Here is a 22154-nt window from a genome sequence, read left to right on the forward strand (position 1 = left end):
TCCAAGGGACTCTCAAGAGTCTTCTCCAACACCACAGTTCAAAAGCATCAATTCTTCAGCGCTCAGCTTTCTTTTTTTTTTTTTTTCTTAATTTTTCAGCACTTTATTTATTTATTTATTTGATAAATTTAACGCCTTTTATTGCCATACCTCATTTTACTGTGCTTTGCTTTAGTGAACTTTATAGATACATGTTTTTTTTTTTTTTTTTCCCCTTGTTAATTTTCTGTTTAGTTGATCTATCCATAAGTGTGAGTGGGGTATTAAAGTCTCCCACTATTATTGTGTTATTGTTAATTTCTCCTTTCATACTTGTTAGGATTTGTCTTACATACTGCGGTGCTCCCATGTTGGGTGGATATATATTTATAATTGTTATATCTTCTTCTTGGATTGATCCTTTGATCATTATGTAGTGACCATCTTTGTCTCTTTTCACAGCCTTTGTTTTAAAGTCTATTTTATCTGATATGAGTATTGCTACTCTTGCTTTCTTTTGGTCCCTATTTGCATGGAAAATCTTTTTCCAGCCCTTCACTTTCAGTCTGTATGTGTCCCCTGTTTTGAGGTGGGTCTCTTGTAGACAACATATGTAGGGGTCTTGTTTTTGTATCCATTCAGCCAGTCTTTGTCTTTTGGTTGGGGCATTCAACCCATTTACGTTTAAGGTAATTACTAATAAGTATGATCCCATTGCCATTTACTTTATTGTTTTGGGTTCGAGTTTATACACCATTTTTGTGTTTCCTGTCTAGAGAATATCCTTTAGTATTTGTTGGAGAGCTGGTTTGGTGGTGCAGAATTCTCTCAGCTTTTGCTTGTCTGAAAAGCTTTTGATTTCTCCTTCATACTTGTATGAGATCCTTGCTGGGTACAATAATCTGGGCTGTAGGTTATTTTCTTTCATCATTTTAAGTATGTCTTGCCATTCCATCCTGGCTTGAAGAGTTTCTATTGAAAGATCAGCTGTTATCCTTATGGGAATTCCCTTGTGTGTTATTTGTTGTTTTTCCCTTGCTGCTTTTAATATTTATTCTTTGTGTTTGATCTTTGTTAATTTGATTAATATGTGTCTTGGGGTGTTTCTCCTTGGGTTTATCCTGTTTGGGACTCTCTGGGTTTCTTGGACTTGGGTGATTATTTCCTTCCCCATTTTAGGGAAGTTTTCAACTATTATCTCCTCAAGTATTTTCTCATGGTCTTTCTTTTTGTCTTCTTCTTCTGGAACCCCTATGATTCGAATGTTGTAGTGTTTAATATTGTCCTGGAGGTCTCTGAGATTGTCCTCATTTCTTTTAATTCGTTTTTATTTTATCCTCTCTGATTCATTTATTTCTACCATTCTATCTTCTAATTCACTAATCCTATCTTCTGCCTCTGTTATTCTACTATTTGTTGCCTCCAGAGTGTTTTTAATTTCATTTATTGCATTATTCATTATATATTGACTCTTTTTTATTTCTTCTAGGTCCTTGTTAAACCTTTCTTGCATCTTCTCAATCCTTGTCTCCAGGCTATTTATCTGTGATTCCATTTTAATTTCAAGATTTTGGATCAATTTCACTATCATTATTTGGAATTCTTTATCAGGTAGATTCCCTATCTCTTCCTCTTTTGTTTGGTTTGGTGGGCATTTATCCTGTTCCTTTATCTGCTGGGTATTCCTCTGTCTCTTCATCTTGTTTAAATTGCTGAGTTTGGGAGTCCTTTCTGTATTCTGGCAGTTTGTGGAGTTCTCTTTATTGTGGCGTTTCCTCGCTGTGTGTGGGTATGTAGAGGTGGCTTGTCAAGGTTTCCTGGTTAGGGAAGCTTGTGTCGGTGTTCTGGTGGGTGGAGCTGTATTTCTTCTCTTTGTTCAGTCGCGCTGTGGGGAGGGAGGGAGGGATGCTGCAAACAAATGACACTGGCGTGCGCTCGCAGTGCCTCAGCCACACTGGGTCTGCCCCCGCTCACGGCGCGTGTAGCCTCCCTGCCCACACTGCTCAGGCTCTAGGTTGTTCCGCCGGGAACAATCCGAGGCTGGCCCTGGGTTGCATGCACCTCCCAGGTCCAAGCCGCTCAGGTTCAGGCACTCAGGTAGTCCTCAGAGGCGCAGACTCAGTTGGGGCTGAGTTTTGTGCTCTTCCCAGGTCCGAGCAGCTCAGGTGATGAGGTGTTTGGCGAGCGCCAATGCTGCGACTTATCGCCTCCCCGCCACTTGGTTATCTGGGTGTAAAACCGGCGCACCTTCTCAGGCAGATGTTGACCGTCCAGACCCCCAATAAGTTTTAGTTAGCAAAGAAGCCAGTTTTATAGATAATGTCTCTCTGGGGCTGCGATTGCCCCCTTCCGGCTCTGGCTGCCTGTCACCGGAGGGGGAAGGTTTGCAGCCGGCTACCTCTGTTTAGTCCTTTGTTCCGTGCGCGGGCTGGCGGTGTCTTAGGTTAGGGCTGGCTTTTCGCATGGTAGATATCCCACAGTCTGGTTTGCTAGCCCAAATTATTTCGCTCAGATAGTGCTCAGGGTATTCAGGCCAGATTCTTACTCTCAGCGATGCAGCCCGCGCCGCGCCTCCCTGCCCAGCCCCCGCTTGCTAATGGCGGATGCAGGCGTCTGTGCTGCTTCTCCGCTGGAGGAGTTACCGTAGGGCTCGCAATCTGCAAGTTTTAATTGTTTATTTATTTTTTCTCCCTGTTATGTTGTCCTCTGTGCTTCCAAAGCTCGGCACGGATTCGGCAGTGAGAAGGTTTCCTGGTGTTTGGAAACTTCTCTCTTTTTAAGACTCCCTTCCCGGGACGGAACTCCGTCCCTCCCTCTTTTGTCTCTTTTATTGTCTTTAATATTTTTTCCTACCTCCTTTCGAGGAGTTGGGTTGCTTTTCTGGGTGCCTGATGTCCTCTGCCGGCATTCAGAAGTTGTTTTGTGGAATTTACTCGACGTTTAAATGCTCTTTTGATGAATTTGTGGGGGAGAAAGTGTTTTCCCCGTCCTACTCCTCCGCCATCTTGGCGCCTTCCCCTCAGCTTTCTTTATAGTCCAATTCTCACATCCATACATGACTACTGGAAAAACCATAGCCTTGACTAGATTGACCTTTGTTGGCAAAGTAATGTCTCTGCTTTTCAATATGCTACATAGGTTGGTCATAACTTTCCTTCTAAGGAGTAAGCGTCTTTGAATTTCATGGGTACAGTCACCATCTGCAGTGATTTTGGAGCCCCCAAAAATAAAGTCTGACACTGTTTCCACTGTTTCCCCATCTATTTCCCATGAAGCTTTCTAAATCAAAGATTATATGATTATAATAATACATGCACATATTTCAATATTCCATTATTTTATTCCTTAGGTAAGTTTCAATTTTTCATTCCCTTTTGCCAAAGTGATTGGCTCAAATGCCTGAGGTTGGTTTGAATTGATGGGAAGAGTAAAATAAGTGGTCGTCATATTGGACTCACATGGCTTCTACTGAGAGACAATTCTCTTGTGGATCTGAAGTATCTTTTCAAATGAATAACAACACTGGAAGATAGAAACATTGTCTCCCTGTAGAACAAGTGGCCGACATGCTTACTGCCCAGAACATTAAAGATAATGTCTCTCTTCAGAGCCAAAGGTAGGCATATTTCCTGACATTAAGAGACTTATGTCTCTACAGCCAAAGTTCCTCTTCTGAAACACAATCCAGTTGTGTACAGGTATCACCTGACTCATTTTGTGCCACCTTTTGAGAAGTGGAGTTTGGGAACTTATACATGAAAATGCTTATACTCTGACTCTGATTCATATTCATAATAAAGTGCTTTGTCTCTGTTTCAGGAGACTCCTATCTTCTGCTAGCATCCATGAAGCTGGCAGGGGAAGTTGTAAGCCAGCAAGTAGGATAAAACCTCAGATTCTTCACAATTCCTGACAGGCTCCCCCAAAAGCTAAGATATGGGTATGGGTAGTATTCTTTATATTTATTTTTTGATATGAAATTTCTCTTAAATTGTATTAAAAACAACAACAACAACAAAAAAAACCTCTTGCCTTAATGCAAGGCACAGGATGGTTCCTTAAGCTCTCATCAACTTGAATTGTTGATATATTTCCAAGTGAAATGAGTAAGATGTTTTAAATACATTATCTCATTTTATTATTTCAAATGTCTCATAAGGTAGGAATTAGATTTTGGTGGGTGGGTGAGATGGGGGCGATGGGGGGATTTAGTCACAACACCAAACCACTGAAATTCATCATATAAACAACCTTGTTGCAGAAAAAGTCTTGCTTTTTAACATACTCATCCATTTACTATTTTATTCAATAAACTCTTCAAAGCACTGATATGGAATGTCCTTAGAAATGTGACATGTTATGTTGCAAATCTACAGGCCTTGTTTAGAAATCATTAGCAATCAAGGGATATGTGAAGTCTCTTCCAGCAATGGATAACCGTCATGATGAACTACAACTAACCATTCTATTGTCTAGTAACTACTACTGTTACTCAGCCAAAGATTAACACTATAAAACAGTAGCTTTCACAAGAATAAAACATGTTACTTAATCTCCAGGTACTGAGAATACCTATATTTCTAGTCATAAATTAACCTTCTTAAAAATATTCATTAACAAAAGAAAAGAAATCACTGCATTTTCCTTAGTTACTTTGTTTAGTGGGAACATCAGTCACTTTTAAATTACTTGCACAAAAATACCTGAGGGGCACAATTAATCTACATCATTGAAAATTGTTTTGGAAATGTCACTTAATAAAGCCTTTTAATATCACCATAACAATCTGAAATATTAAAAACTTATGCTGTTATTTTCCTTGTTCATAATTAAACATACTCTCAGACAATAGTTGATGTTGCAACTCTAAGCAAGAAAAATGTCTAGACTGTTTACAGATGTCATAAAGACACAAATAATGTGGCTTTTATATAGTTTATATCTAAACTGACTCTTGACTCTTTGAACCTGTGTTAGTAAAATTAATGAAATAAAAACAATGTCATAATTCGAATGAATAAAATTTGAGCGTGTTCATGGAGTGATACAGAGATAAATAAGCCTAAATAGAAAGCAGAACTTCACAAATTGAAATAAAAAAACTAGTTCCTAATATGTTACTATCAAGTATAAATCTGAACACTTTTCAAGTTGATGCACAGGTAAGAATTTTAAGTTAATATGTTGTGTTTTTTTTTTTTTTATTTATTTAATTGGAGGTTAATTACTTTACAATATTGTATTGGTTTTGCCATACATCAACATGAATCTGCCACAGGTATACACGTTGTGTTTTTTTTTTAAGTTTCTCAGTCGTGTCTGACTTTTTGCGATCCCATGGACTGTAGCCCACCAGGCTCTTCTGTCCATGGGATTTTCCAAGCAAGAATACTGGAGTAGGTTGCCGTTCCCTTCTCCATAGGGGTCTTTCTGACCCAGGGATTGAAACTGGGTTTCCTGCATTGCAAACAGATTTTTTACAGTTTGAGCCATAGATATCAATACCTGGTTTCCAGTCACAAAACAAAGAAAATGCTACACAATATTTGCAAAGAATTTACTCAAAGGTTAGTTTTTAGTCATTTGATCTAGTTTGGATTGCACAAACTATGTGGAAATATCATAAAGAAGGTAACATATTGTTACACACCCAGTTTTCACCGTCTATTTATTTCTAGTTAAAGGAAATTATGTTCTTTTAAAAATGGCAGTTGCTTGGAAGACATAGTCAGGCTTCATCACTTCAGGGCTTTTTCTTTTTCCATTTATTTTTCCATGTACTAATCTAATATATTGGTGCATGCCTCCAGAGATCTCTTACAAAGTTTCTCAACATGAGTGACACCTCCAATTTTTAAAGTGATTCTCTTTAACCTTGACACAGAAATCCCAGCATTACAGTTTACTTTTATAAAATTCCTTGGTGAGGGTAGGAAGACGGAGAGAGATAGAGGTAGAAGAGACAGGGAGGTGAAAGAGAGAGTATGGAAGCAAGAGAAAATGGAGATAGAGAGACAGCAACAGGGAAGACAGGGATTATGAATCATGTGCCTGTATTAAACAATAAATGAAATTTCACTGAAAATAACTTTTAAATTATGATGGTAGTTCTTTATGTGTGTATGAATTCTGACAATGCTTTAACAATGTGTAGAAAGCTTTAATTTGAATATTGACAATTGTGTTTATTGCTTACTCTGTATCTTTGGTAATTAATTTTGCATCTTTTATAAAATGAATTCATATGTTAAAAGTGTAGAAAGACTCAAGCCTAAAAGAAGGAGCTTCTTAAATTTGGGAAGAAGTTATTCTACATGATCTATCTCAGACAAAAGAAAGGGGAAATCAGTAAAGCAGCTAAGGAACAACACAGAATGTGGAATGCCTAAGATTTTACACTAATACGATGAAGCCACAACAAAGAACAAACCTTATTTCAGAGCTGTGATAATTAGCAGGCAAATACGTGTTGTAATAAGCCATGCTAAGTATCTTAGTGTTAAAAAGAAAGACAAGGAAGGAGGGTGCGTGAAGAACCTCTTCAATTCTTCAGAATCTCAGAGATACATGTTTTAGAGAGATGGTACGCTTCGTCTCACGTGTTTGTGTTTTATTTCCTCCCTCCAGGCTGTATGCAATGAGTGTAGCTAGGAAAGAATAACTTCATGCAACAGCATGGCATGAACATATCTATCTTCAAAATCTAGTGCTCTAAGCCTTGCCCATGTGGCAGTGTTTTGGAAGATGAATTTTTAGATGTCTAAAAAAGTGAGTTACTTTCCTTTCCACACACACAACTTAGGTTTTAGAAATTGTGACAATTTATTCCATATCCACAGTAAAATCAGCACACTGTCATTCTAGTGGATTGGATAAGTTCATTTAGGTGTTTCAGTCTCCTTAACACTACTGCAGAAGTTTTCATTAACTGCTTCACTGGTAAATATCTAGCTGAATATCCATAATTACAGATCACTGACTATTTTATATTGCCAAAATAGGAGGTATAGAATGTATTTAACTATGCTATATTTGTATCTTTCCTAATATAATTTGCCATTTTGACTTTTAAAACTGAAAAAATGGCAGAAGTCAGCATTCTAAATAATTTCTAAGGAATAAAGCAATGATCTTTTTACTGAGTTCTAACAAAATGTGGTATTTGCAGTATTTACTTGAATTTTCGTCTTTATTAAAAAAAATCTGATGCATGAGGCAGGGCACTCAAAGTTGGTGCTCTGGGACAACCCAGAGGGATGGGGGGGGGGAGGGAGGTTCAGGATGGGGTGGTACACATGTACACCAGTGGCTGATTCATGTTGATGTATGGCAGAAACCATCCAATATTGTAAAGTAATTATCCTCCAATTAAAATAAATTAATGTAAAAAATTTGATATTATTTTGCAACCTCAAAAAAATAGCAACAAGGAAAACAGTATTTTAAAAATTCTGATAGAATATCCACTTACATAATTTTATGAACATAAATTTGACTTTGGAAAAGTTTATTAAACTATCAGAATAAACCTGTTAGTTCTTCATTAACAGAAAAAGACCAAAAACAGAAACAACATTGATAAACTATTCTATAATTTCATGATATATCAAATATACTTCCCTTTTTTTTTTTAATGAGAAGAGCAATAGTAATATTTAATGAGGGCAATAGTCATTAAACATTGAGAGTGTTCCATTGGAGAGAGTAAAAATAAACTATATAAACATATATAAATGTAACTGAACATACATTAAGATTAATATATAGTAATTATATAAGACTATTATATTGCATTAATATTAGGCTTAAATGCAAAAGGTTAAAATGGTGACATAGTCCTTTTTAATAAAACTTTTAAAGAAAGTATTATATACATGCAAAAGAAGTACGAAATTCATATTGCAAAGTTCAATGATACTTTGACAAAGTAAGTACCCACATAAATAATACCTAAAGACAGAACATCACCACTATCCCAGAGCCTCCTTCATACCCAGTTCTAGTCATTGTGCTACTTCCAGAAAAACCTCTATTCTGTTCTAACTCTACAGATTAATTTGTCATTTAATTTTTTTTTCAAATGGAATCATAAAATATGCATCATCTGGTATCTGGCTTCTTCCACGTATTATATGAGAGATTCATCCATGTTTGTAGTGGTGAATCATTTTCACTGATTTGTGGTATTCCACTATAATATGTTTATTCTCCTATTAAGGTACGCTTGTGCTGTTGTTAGACTTTTGGCTATCAAATAGTTTCTGAGACTATTCTTATAATGTTTCTATGAAAAGTATATTTGATTTTTAAATAGAAAATCAGGGGAGAGCAGTCAATTTTGCATTACAGGTGCCTAAAAAGTGGTGTATTCTCAAAATTATCAGCTGAGTATAAAACGAGAAATTATATTTCCAAAGAATAAAGGTGATATATGAGGAACATAGAAGAATGTTTATTTTCCAAGTGTTAAGATAAAGACATGGTATAAAAAGTGAAACTTGCACTTTTACGAATTTTGCACACAGCAAGGGAATTGATTACTATTTTTCCAGTAGACTATTTAGTAAAAATTTCCATATATAATCTATCATAACTCATGGAAGTTTCATATAGGGGAAATACTGTTGATTGTTTTAACTCTGTAAGTACATATTATTAAATATCCAGAATTATATTATTTAATACATAGTGGAGTGGAAAGAAAACTCAACACATATTTAGAATCTAACAGACTGTAAGGATAAAATCTGTAATATGTCCTTATTATATTTTAAGGAAAACTACTTCAATCCACATGTAAAATATTAACTATAATATATTTTGGATAAAAATTTTTCACCTTCTAAAATGTCAAGTTCAGTATGCTATGGATGATAAACAGATTTACTAATGATATTTTTTAAATAATTCTGCTATTTTAAGCATAACACACCATCAATTTCTATTGAAAGCATGGTTAAATAGTGATAATTATAGTTTTGGAGGGAGGAAATCTCCTCTTACAGACTTTATTTTATTTATTAGATCTGGGATATGGTGTGACATTTTAACGAAATAATTATTCATTCTGCTTTTGCTTTCATTTTTTTTTTTTAATTCAGAGAATTATTTCTCTCAGTCTGTATGTGATTCACTATTGGCTAAATATCTACTATGGGTCCAAAGCTATGTCAAACATGATCCTGTTTTCAAGTATTTCAGTTTTGCTAGAGACACATATGAAGTAATAGGAAACTACACAACCTGAGCCCCGATAAAAAGAACACAGATGAGAATGGTTATAATCTAGCACAAATTAATGGAGTCCTTAGAAATATGAAAGCAAAATAAAAGGCAAGGGAGTTCAGATAAAACCAGCATTGGTGACTGTCTTTTAGATGCCTGTCCCATATGGGTGAATATATTAAGACCTTGAAATTGTGAGTTAAAATAAAGCCCCCCCCCAAAAAAAAGGATGATACTAATAACAGCAATAATACAAAGAAACAGAAAGAGAAGAGGAAGAAAAAGAACTCAAGGTAGTACGAAAACACAAGGGGTCTAATCGTCATATTTTATTATTTCCTTTTAAAAGAGGCAGGTCAGATTTCCATTTTCTTGATGATTCTCTTCATAGAACCAAAGTAATGGGCAAGTAGTAAATATCTATGATTTGTTTCAAACTTGATTTTTATAAAATGTATTCAGAAGACATAAAGCATTTTCTTTTTTTAAAAAAATCTTTTTATTTTATATTGTAGTATAGTCAATTAACAATGTTGTGAGTTTCACATGGACAGCAAAGGGACTCAGCCATACAGATTTATGTATCCATTCTCCCCCTTACTCCCCTCCCATACACGCTGCCACATTAACACAGAGCAGAGTCCCCTGTGCTATACAGTAGGTCCTTGTTGGTTATCCATTTTAAATATAGCAGTGTGTACATGTCAATCCCAACCTCCCTTACTGCCCCTTCCTTTTTGGATTTTCTTTCCCTCTCTCAACAATCTCATGATTCCCATCTGTATGATGGTAACCACCGCAATACCTTTTTAGCACAGACCTCTCTCTATCCAGGCTGCCGTATGTTCCTTTGGACGTGGGTGTCCTACAAATAGTTGAAACAACAGACTGGTTCCAAATAGGAAAAGGAGTACGTCAAGGCTGTATATTGTCACCCTGCTGATTTAACTTATATGCAGAGTACATCATGAGAAACGCTGGGCTGGAAGAAGCACAGCTGGAATCAAGATTGCCAGGAGAAATATCAATAACCTCAGATATGCAGATGACACCACCCTTATGGCAGAAAGTGAAGAAGAACTAAAAAGCCTCTTGATGAAATTGAAAGAGGAGAGTTAAAAAGTTGGCTTAAAGCTCAACATTCAGAAAACTAAGATCATGGCATCTGGTCCCATCACTTCATGGCAAATAGATGGGGAAACAGTGGAAACAGTGGCTGACTTTATTTTTTGGGGCTCCAAAATCACGCAGATGGTGATTTCAGCCATGAAATTAAAAGATGCTTACTCCTTGGAAGGACAGTTATGACCAACCTAGACAGCATATTAAAAAGCAGAGACATTACTTTGCCAACAAAGGTCCCTCTAGTTAAGGCTATGGTTTTTCCAGTAGTCATGTATGGATGTGACAGTTGGACTGTAAAGAAAGCTGAGCGCCGAAGAATTGATGCTTTTGAACTGTGGTGTTGGAGAAGACTTTGAGAGTCCCTTGGACTGCAAGGAGATCCAACCAGTCCATCCTAAAGTCCATCCTTTATCTGATGTTGAAGCTGAAACTCCAATCCTTTGGCCATCTGATGGGAAGAACTGACTCATTTGAAAAGACCCTGACGCAGGGAAAGATTGAGAGCAGGAGGAGAAGGGGACGACAGAGGATGAGATGTTTGGATGGCATCACCGACTTGATGGACATGGGTTTGGGCGGACTCCGGGAGTTGGTGATGGACAGGGAGGCCTGGTGTGCTGTGGTTCATGGGGTCACAAAGAGTCAGACACAACTGAGCAACCTAACTGAACTGAATATGATCATATTTGGATTTAGACAAAGTATTTTCATATACACGTTGGGGCTTCCCTGGTGTTTCACACAATAAAGAATCCACCTGCAATGTGGGAGACCTGGGTTTAATTCCTGGGTTGGGAAGAACTCCTGGAGGAGGGCATGGCAACCCACTCCAGTATTCTTGCCTACAGAATCCCCATGAATAGAGGAGCCTGGTGGGCTACAAGTTCATGGGGCTGCAAAGAGTTGGACACGACTGAGCGACTAAGCACACACAACATACATTTCAAGTGGAGTATAATTTTTCCTGTGTTGTGAATAAAGAAATCAATAGAAATGTTAAAGTTAGGATGGGATTTTCATAAATTTTATTAATGTTGATAATTACTATCAATCTATAGTCTTAAGTGATGAAGTCATTCTCTTCAATGAATAAAAGTTAGAATCAGTATTCTGTTTGCACATGAGGAAGCAAAACAAATCTCCTGTACTTCCATAGGAGTTTCTATTCTTGGTTGGAAAAATAAATACAGATATTGTGGGTAGGTGAAACCAGTCTATAATTCTCACTAAATTATCTGCTAATTTTTATGTGAATGTGAGGATATATGTGTAGATTGCCATTTCCTCCTTCAGGGGATCTTCCTGATGCAGGGATCCAACCCACATCTATTATGTCCCTGCATTGGTAGGTGAGTTCTTTTAAACCTAGCTCCACCTGGGAAGCTCGAATATATACAGCTTTCTGGAGGAAAGAGTCATTATTTTTCTTAAAGTTTAAGAAATCATAGTTAAATACTTTTGTAATTTTTAACGCATCTGTATTCAATGTTTCTACAATTCAATGGCATCACAATTAAAGAAATAATATTGTCTAATTTAAACATCACTCAGTGAAACCAGGGTTTCCCTGGTGGCTCAGATGATAAAGACTGCGTGCAATGTAGGAGACCCACATCTGATCCCTGGGTGGGGAAGATCCCCTGGAGAAGGAATTGGCAACCCACTCCAGTATCCTTGTCTGGAGAATCCCATGGAGAGAGGAACCTGGGGGACTAGTCAATGGGGTCACAGAGGCAGACATGACTCAACGATTCACACTTTTACCTTCAATGAAATCATTGAGTTTAAAAAAAAAAAAAAACAGAAATAATGTGAATATATTTCCTATTCAGTGATTAGTTTATTATCTCTACTGAAATAAACATCTGGTTGTTTCTTTATACCTAAATAATGACAGTAGTGCCTCATTTTATTTTCTAGACTAAGGTCCTGGTAAAATAATATACATGCTTCCTGTACTCATCAATTCACTATGTGACTGAAATGCATAAAAATTACCAACAGACCATATGGGAAATGTATTTTACAAACGGTATGTTGCAGCTGAGGTTCCGCAGCTCTACCTGTTTCCAATTTAATATCTTATTGTCTCTCTTGCTTATAAGATCTATTTTTCACTTGTAGACTTGAAGGCATATTCATTTAGCTTCTTGACCTTTTTGCTGCTGAGCAGCTGGACACCATGTGTAGTAAACTCTTCTCTTCTATGAACTTAAGACTATATATCCCTTTAGAAATGTAAAATGATTTCAGATTTTATTGTGAAAAAAGTTAAGCAGATTAAAATAGAACATCCTATAAACTCTAAATGAAACTTGTTCAGGAAAGCATTTTCCTTTCAGTAATGTGCATAAGAAACAAGAAAAATATACTGTCTTTTTTCATGTATGATGAAAGTTCATTATCACCATTTCATTTATATAAAATATGGGCCAGTAATATGTTGGTAAAATTAGACATCTCTATACTCTAATTAGTATCCATTCATAAATAGGAATAATAAGAAATCTGTGTAATTTGATTATTTTAATACTGTTTGTTATAATCCTAAGTTCAGTATCAAAAGAGGTTTATTGTTGCCATGCATTTTTATACTAACTGCACATAAACTAAAAAGAATTGCTTTTTGTAAAAAAAAAAAAAAAGAAAGAAAAGTATTCTTTGCCAAAACTTACAGAAGCAGGCCTGTATTTATGGACCAAAGTTATTTGATGTAGATATACAGTTGTGTATAAAGGTAGTGAGTTTGATAAAGGAACCTTAGATGGAACATATTAGTTGCACAATATATTTCTGCCATGACATACCAGCAGTTATTCTGCAGTCTAAGAATATCTGTATAAATTTGTTCTACTGATAAAAGAGATTCAGCATTGCTATAGCATTTTTCTTTCTAAGTGTTATTTATCTAACAAAGCAAAATACACAAGGTAAGAATACTATTTCAGCAACCATAGCAATGCCTGGAGAAGGAAATGGCAACCCACTCCAGTGTTCTTGCCTGGAGAATCCCAGGGACGGCGGAGCCTGGTGGGCTGCCGTCTATGGAGTCGCAAAGAGTCTGACACGACTGAAGTGACTTAGCAGCAGCAGAAGCAGCAGCAGCAATGCCTAACTACTTGTAGAAATAAATAACCAATGTGGTGCACACTTTAAATGTTTTTTATATCTCGTTAAGTTGTCCTCCAGAAAGGTGGTGCTACTTTATAAATGCCTTTCTAAATTCTTAGCAATGAGGACAGGAAAAGCAATTTAATTAAAACATCTTTATAAAATGTATGATCCTTTCAAAAATATATCATTTTTATAACAAATGGACACTTCATCTAGTTATCCCCACTTGGCATGTTGTGGCCATTCAAAATTGTTTTGTTAAGTGAATGAATAAATATAGTGATGAAAGAGAAAAATAAACTTACACTTAAAATACCAGGAGAAAGAACAGCCTCATTATTTGGCATGTTACAGATTAACAGGGGATGTGTTTGTACTTTATTTGTATGGTACTGACTATATCAGAAACTAGTATAAATTGAACTAGTTAAACAGGTATTCACAAAACACATACTTGAAGCATCTGATGGAGTAGACTGTCCTCTATTTCTGAAATTTCTCTTACCTGCCCATTTCTATCCTGACAAAGCCTTAGCACAGTCCTTTTTCTCTTACCCACACCCTTCAAAGAAATCCTTGTTGCAGAAAACTTCCAGAATTATTTTTAAGAATTTAAATAAAATCATATAATTCAAATATACGACTCAAAACTAGTACCACAAAGTCATATGCGATGGGCTAAGAAACAGTTTCTCTGTGGACTCTAAGATAACTCAATGAGATTAATGCAAAATTACCTTAATATAACCAATGTCAGGTACACTGTTTCTGAAAGCTAAATTCCTATTTCATATTCTTTTTTTCTGAGCCCATCATGTAGGACAAGAGTCAGGTCTTTCATAAGTTGTACTAAAACATAATAAGTTAATCTAAATTGACTAATCAATTGTCAATTGCCAGATATAATTAGTATATTACAAAATAACATGTGCTTGCATACATGCTAAGTCACCCCAGCTGTGTCTGACTCTGTGCGACCCTATTGACTGTAGCCTGCCAGGCTCTTCTAAGCATGGAATTCTCTAGACAAGAATACTTTCCATGCCCTCTTCCAAGGGATCTTTCGAACCCAGGGATCAAACCTCTAATGTCTCCTACACTGGCAAGCAGGTTCTTTACTACTAGCACCGCCTGAGAAGCCCAGAATATAACACATTTGAGCTTATTAGAAGCATACTTACACATACAATTACACAGTGCTTAGAGTATTTCTTTGGTGAATATTATAATAAGAAAAGAAATATAATAGTAGCTGTGTTCTATTTTTTACTTTCTTGTCTACTTTATCTTATTTTGGGATTCAATATATACTTTTAGATAGAATAATAATCAGAGTTAAAATCTATTCAGCAAACCATTTTCTAAACAAAATTCAACCAAAATTATATTTATCAGAAATATCACCTAAAACAAACAACAAATAAAATCACTGTTATTATCAAAAAATTTAAATGTACTCTGTATCTTCCTACATGCTGCATTTTCAGAAATCTATTTCAGACATATTAGAGAAACTTTTGGAAATACAAGAAAAGATCAACTACTAAGGCTAAAAAGCAATTATTAATCAAAATAGAAATGATATTATGGAGGCAGAGAACATTAAGTGGGAAAATAAATTTTAAATTTATCATTTATTTACTGTTTTATTCTTTAATTTTAAAAATTATCATTTAAATATAACCATTGCTAAACTATGATGACAATTGTTTTTGAGATAGATAAGTCAAAATGAGAAATATGAGAAAAGGGCTTTTCTTTAAGACAGATTTTGACTAAAAGACTTTTGTTATTCAATTATTCACATTAGTCCACAAAAGACAGCAGTAAACCAAAAAGGCTTAAACTATAATATGAGGTATTCAAGTTGCATAAAACAAGGTTTGTATCAATGAGCATGGCTAAAAATAGAATAGAATATTTATCTAATAGAATATAAATGCTTTATTTTTATGCATTTTAACTTAATTAATTTTAGACAAACCTAGACAGCATATTAAAAAGCAGAGACATTACCTTGCCCACAAAGATCTGTTTAGTCAAAGCTATGGTTTTTCCTGTAGTCATGTATGGATGTGAGGGTTGGACCAAAAAGCAGGCTGTGCGCCAAAGAATTGATGCTTTTGAACTGTGGTTTTGGAGAAGACTCTTGAGTCCCTTCCTAAAAGAAATCAACCCTGAATATTCATGGGCAAGACTGATGCTGAAGCTGAAGCAACAATACTTTGGCCATCTGATGCGAAGAACTGACTCACTGGAAAACACCCTGACGGTGGGAAAGACTGAAGGCAGGAGGAGAAGGGGACGAAAGAGGATGAGACGGTTGGATGGCATCACCGACTCGATAACCACAAGTTTGAGCAAGCTCCAGGAGATGGTGAAGGACAGGGAAATCTGGCATGCTGCAGTTCATGGGACTGCAAAGAGTCAGACATGACTGAGTGATTGAACAACAACAAAAGAGAATTAGGATTCCAACAAAACAAAAAATAATCTATCCTTTACCCTGTGATTTTTGCTTGAAGTTAAGGTAAATATAGGGGATATACATGGAAATACGGAGCTTAGGTCAGCTGAGGATAATGAAATTTGTCTCACTAAAAGAAGTGGTATAAACCCAAGTTCAGTTAATAAATCATTCTCCTGTTTTTTCAGAACTAACAAGAGGCAGTGTGTTATTACTATGAAAGAATACTTCTTATTCTTTATGTACCAACTGGTGAAATACTGAGGAATCATAACATGCAGATACTGATTGAGTAGATCTGGTGGGTCTGACATGCTGTATTTCTAACAAGCTCCAAGAGGAAGCTATGCTGCTGTTTCAAGGCCAACACTTTTTTATATAGTAAAGCTATAAAAATAAGGTTAATCTAAGTTATAAAGAAGACATATGAAAATGCCAGGAAATTTTATATAGGGGAAGATTTAGTCTCAGAAACCTCTTTTCTGAAATTGGAAGCAGTAAGTTTCTATATAGTTTAGAAAGTCAAAGGACACACAGACCAAGATAGATTTATCAAGTCACCCAGAATTAAGAAGGATTTTTTAAAAGTTTAATTTAACTATTATTTTATATTGGAGTATAGTTAATTTACAATGTTATGTTAATTTAAACTGTATAGCAATTGTATACCAGAGTGATTCTGTTATTCACATACATATATCCATTCTTTTGCAGATTCTTTCCCCATATAGGTTATTAGAGAATACTGCTTAGAGTTCCCTGGGATCTACAGTGCTATATTGGTCTTTGTTGACTACCAATTTTATATATAGTAGTTCACATATGTTAATACCAAACTCCTAATTAATCCCTCCCTCCACCTTTCCTCAATGCTACTGGTGACTCAGATGGTAAAGAATCCAGCTGCACTGTAAGAGACCTGGTTCAATCGCTGTGTCAGGAATACCCCCTGAAGAAGGGAATGGCTACCCATTCCAGTATTCTTGCCTGTTAAATTCCATGGACAAAGGAGCCTGGCAGGCTGAGTTGGACACGACTGAGTGACTGTGACTGACCAAGCACACAATCAGACTGTCTTTCCTCTTTGATAATCTTAAATTCGTTTTTAAAGTCTGTAAGTCTGTTTCTTTTTGTGAGTATGTTCATTTGTATCTCTTTTTTTTGACTATGCTGCATGGCACATGGGGTCTTAGATCCTCAACCAGAGATTAAACCCACACCCCCACCTCCTATGTTGGGAGCATGGAATCTTAACTACTAGACAACCAGGAAAAGTGTTTATTTGTATCATTTTTAAGATTCCATATATAAGTGTACCATATAATATTTGTCTTTGTCTGATTACTTCACTTAGTATGAGAATTTCTATGTCAGTTAGTATTGTTGCAAATAGCATTATTTCATTATTTTAATGGCTAAACAATATTCTACTGTATATATGTACCATATTTTCTTTACCTATTCCTCTGATAATGGACATTTAGGTTGCTTCCATGTCTTAGCTATTTTAAATACTGCTGCAACAAACATTGGGGTTCATGTATCTTTTCAAATTATGATTTTCTCTGGATATATGCCCAGGTGTGGGATTGATGAATCATATGGTAGCTCTATTTTTATTTTTTAAGGAACCTCCACTCTGTTCTCCATAGTGGGTATACCAATTTACATTCCTACCAGTGATGTAGGCAGTTCCCTTTTTTTCCACACCCACCACAGCATTTACTATTCATAAATCTTTTGATGATGGTCATTCTGACACTGCAGTTTTGATTTGTATTTCTCTAATAATTAGTAATGTTGAGCATCTTTTCATGTGCGTTTTGGCCAGCTGTATGTTTTTTTTTTTGAGAAATGTCACCAAATTTGCAAATATTTTCTCCCATTCTGTGGGCTGTCTTTTCACTTTTTTTATGGTTCCCTTTGCTATGCAAAATCTTTTAAGTTTAACTAGGTTTCATTTGTTTATTTTTGTTTTTGTTTTCATTGATTTATGTCAAATAGTATACTAACCTATGTTTTCCTCTAAGAGTTATAAAGTATTTAGTCTTACACTTAGGTCTTTAAAAATAATAAAATACCTAAGAATAAGTCTATCTAAGGAGGCAAGAGACCTGTGCTCTGAAAACCATAAGATGCTGATGAAAGAAATCAAAGATAACACAGATAGATGGAAAGTTATACCATGTTCTTGCATTGGAAGAATCAATATTATATATCAGGGAATGTTTAACAGGAGGATTCCTACCTGCTGTTTCTCATAAATCTTCTGTTTCTTATCAGTTTCTGTTGCCAGAAACCAGTGGAACAGCAAGTCGCTACTGAGGTCACAGGATGAGACAGGCTTGAATCTCCTTCAGTAAACACTCTCCTTACCACAAACTGCTTAGTCTCAATCCTCTTTCTTGAGATATGGATTGTCTCCTGACCTTGTGACCATTATTAATCCCTTGTTCCCTTGGTAACGGTTGCTGTACGTTTGGTTTTCTGATCTTTATCATTGGCAAAAGAAATTTCTTGTACAACAGCCTATATATACTCACAGAAAGATCATTAAAGCACCTTTGCTCCATCAGAGCTTGGGTCCCCATGTCTGTGTGTCTTTCTTTCTTTCTCCCTCTCTCTTTCACTTTCTTATCATTGACTCTGGACCACCAGGTTCTGGTCCATTAAAGGACCCAAACAATTATCAAAATGACTCTACTATCCAGGATGATCTAAATATACAAAGCAGTCCCTATCAGATTACCAATGGCATTTTTCAGAAAACTAGAACAAAACTTTAAAAATCTGTATGGAAATACAGAAGATTTTAAAAGGCCAAATCAATCCTGAGAAAGAAATATGGAGTTGGAAAAGTCAGCTTCTCTGGACTCAGTCTGTACTCCAAAGCTCAGTCTATACTACAGTAGGCAAAGGTGCAAAAACAGAAATATAGATCAACAGAACAGGATAGACAGGCCAGACATAAAACCAGGCACTTATCATCAATTATCCAGGACAAAGGAGGCAAGAATATAGAATGGAGAAATGATTGTGTCTTCAATAAGTGCTATTGGGAAAACTGTACAGCTACATGTAAAAGAATGAAACTAAAATATTCTCTAACACCACACAGAGTTAAGGAAATCTAAGTGTCAGTCTAAGAGGCATGAAAGGTTCTTTCAAGCAAGATGGCTAAGACCCAGCTTCTCTCCTGGCCTTGAGGTCAACTCAGCAATGGCAGCATTTTGGGAAGGCTTAAAAATTATCTTAGGGAAAGTACAGCAAGCACACTAGGACTGGATTAACCCCAACTCAAGGGAAGCATAGCTCTATATATTGCCCAAACCTTAAGAAATTAAAAGACACTTACTCCTTAGAAGGAAAGTTATGAACAACCTAGACAGCATTTTAGAAAGCAGAGACATTAGTTTGTCAACAAAGGTCCATCTAGTCAACGCTACAATTTTTCCAGTAGTCATGTATGGATATGAAAGTTGGACTATGAAGAAAGCTGAGCATTGAAGAATTGATGCTTTTGAACTGTGGTGTTGGAGAAGACTCTTGAGAGTCCCTTGGACTGCAAGGAGATCCAACCAGTCCATCCTAAAGGAGATCAGTCCTGGTTGCTCATTGGAAGGACTGATGTTGAAGCTGAAGCTCCAATACTTTGGCCACCTCATGCGAAGATCTGACTCATTTGAAAAGACCCTGATGCTGAGAAAGATTGAGGACAAGAGGAGAAGGGGACGACAGAGGATGAGATGGTTGGATGGCATCACTGACTCAATGGACATGAGTTTGGGTGAATTCCGTGAGTTGGTGATGGACAGGGAGGCCTGGCATGCTGGGATTCATGGGGTCGGAAAGAGTTGGACATGACTAAGCCACTGAACTGAAGTATCAATATAATCAACTCGATCCTTTTTCATTCAGAATAGTGTCTATGTTTATTTTTTCTTCAGTGTTTGTTTTGATTAAAAGTAGCTAATATGTAAGAACACATACTATTCATCAGTCATTGTAAGACTTGTAGATTAACTTTTTACATTTCTATCCACCTATTCTAACCAATTAAATTAATTGAGACAACAAGTAGTATTTATGATTTAATTACAGTAACACAAATACTAAAACTTAGTTGCAGACTAGGTGGATAGCCAAAGCTATATGTTAATTAATAATTTATGATCAAAAAAGATTGGCTCATAGCTTATCCAAAATCTCCACTGTAAACCCTGGGGGAATTTCTGACTGCCTAAGCTGTAAAATCTTGCAACAGCTACATGAATTACAAACTTCATCTATTAAATGATTAAATGGATTTAAAAGTTCATTCTCTATCTGTATTGTGCAACACTGTAGTCACTAACTCCATCTATGTATTTTAATTTATGTTAATAAAGTTAAAATTAAATACAAGAAAAATTCATTTCCTTAAATATGCAAGCCACATTTCAAGTGTTAAGTAGCCATATGTGGCTTGTAGTTACCACATTGGACAATGTACTATTATATATTAACATTTCCAAAGTCATACAAAATTCTGTTGACAAATTCAATTCTATCTTAATGTTGACAGGTCATCTAGCTTTTGCTAATTTTTATACCATTCAATTTTTTGTTGTTGATTAGACATGAAGTCATGTCTGACTCCTTTGCAACCCCATGGATTTTGGCCCTCCAGGCTCTCCTCTTCATGGGATTTCCCAGACAAGGATAATGCGGTGGGTTGTCATCTCTTCCTCCAGGAGATCTTCCCAAACCAGAGACTGAACTTGTAGCTCCTGCTTGGCAGGTGGATTCTTTACCACTGAGCCACCTGGGAAGCCTAATTATTCAAAATATTACCTAATTTTATTCTCACAACTATTATTTGAAAAATACTGAAGTTAATACTTCTGCTGTTTAATCACTAACTCATGTCTGACTCTTCCAAGACCCCATGGACTGTAGCTTAAGCAGGCTCCTCTATCCATGGGATTTCCCATGGCAAAAACATAGGAATGGGTTGCCATTTCCTTCTACATGGGATCTTCCCGACCCAGGGATTGAACTCACATCTCCTGTATTGGCAAGGGTATTCTTATGACTGAGACACCAGGGACTATGTTTTATAAAGAAGGGCAATACTGGATATTTTAGCTTTTTTCAGAGCTAAAATGAAGTTAAAGTTTTGGATTTAAAATCTGTGCAACTTGTAGAATCAATTTACACAGTGGGATTTGAAATTCAGGACCCATCTTTGTCATGGGTGGAGATGGATTAAGTTTTGAATTTCAGTGGTATTACCATTCAGTAGTCCATGTCATTATCTAATATAAGATCTACTACACCATGGGAAAACTGTATCTTTAGATAAAATATAGTTTCTAACTAAGCTGAAAAATTAGCAAACAGCTCTATATCGTATTTGTTTTTCAAATAAGAATTGCTAGCATTTAGCTCAATATTCAGAAATGATCACAACAGAATGCTTATGTTGATTAAAAAAATCAATTGGAATTGTTCAGTCAATAAGTTTAAAAGCCATTACATGTTTACACAGTAAATTTAAATTAATACGATCTACTATAGTATATCTTTCTACCAGAGTCCACGCTAAACTCATAAAGCTTTACCGACCACTCCACTGAGACAACTGATAGGTTTACGAGATAAAGCCTGTCTACCTTCATCAATAAAATTTATTATTCTGCAATGCATAAATATACTCTTCCACTGTCCATTTTCACTTCTCCCCTGAGCATATTGTTTTTACCTACAGTTTTTCTTTCCTAATTCATTAGCCTCCTGATATTTCATTACCTGTTACTTTGTTATGACTAAACTACACTGAGCATTATTTTCAAGATCTTGCCTAATTATAATTTTTCCCAATTGCTTTCTCCTTTTTACCTGCATGCTTTCACATCTACTTTATATAAGAAAGGCTTATCAGGTTGGTCAGATGGTAAAGAATCTGCCTACAGTATGAGCAACCTGGGTTTGATCCCTGGGTTGGGAAGATACTCTGGAGAAGGGAACAGCACCCCACTTCAGTATTCTTGCCTGGAGAATCTCATGGACAGAGGAATCTGGCAGGCTACAGTCCATGGGGCATAAAGAATTGGACATGACTGAGTGATCCAAACTTGAGAAAAAGACTTATTAGAAGATAGACTGCAGCAGTCATTCCAGGTGATGCATGATCCAGTTGGTAAATGCATATGTATTCTTTTGAGGCAAAAAAAGCACTATTATCCAAACTCACAGTATGCTA

At 36.1% G+C, this 22154-nt stretch overlaps 1 protein-coding gene across 1 annotated transcript in view; it reads right to left on the minus strand.

Moving 5' to 3' along the window:
• The window catches only part of GRID2 (glutamate ionotropic receptor delta type subunit 2), a 1601543-nt gene that overhangs the window by 931262 nt on the left and 648127 nt on the right, over positions 1-22154 (minus strand). The window lies entirely within an intron of this gene.

The sequence above is a fragment of the Bos indicus genome, chromosome 6 (genome assembly GCF_029378745.1).
Source record: "Bos indicus isolate NIAB-ARS_2022 breed Sahiwal x Tharparkar chromosome 6, NIAB-ARS_B.indTharparkar_mat_pri_1.0, whole genome shotgun sequence".
NCBI lineage: Eukaryota > Metazoa > Chordata > Mammalia > Artiodactyla > Bovidae > Bos > Bos indicus.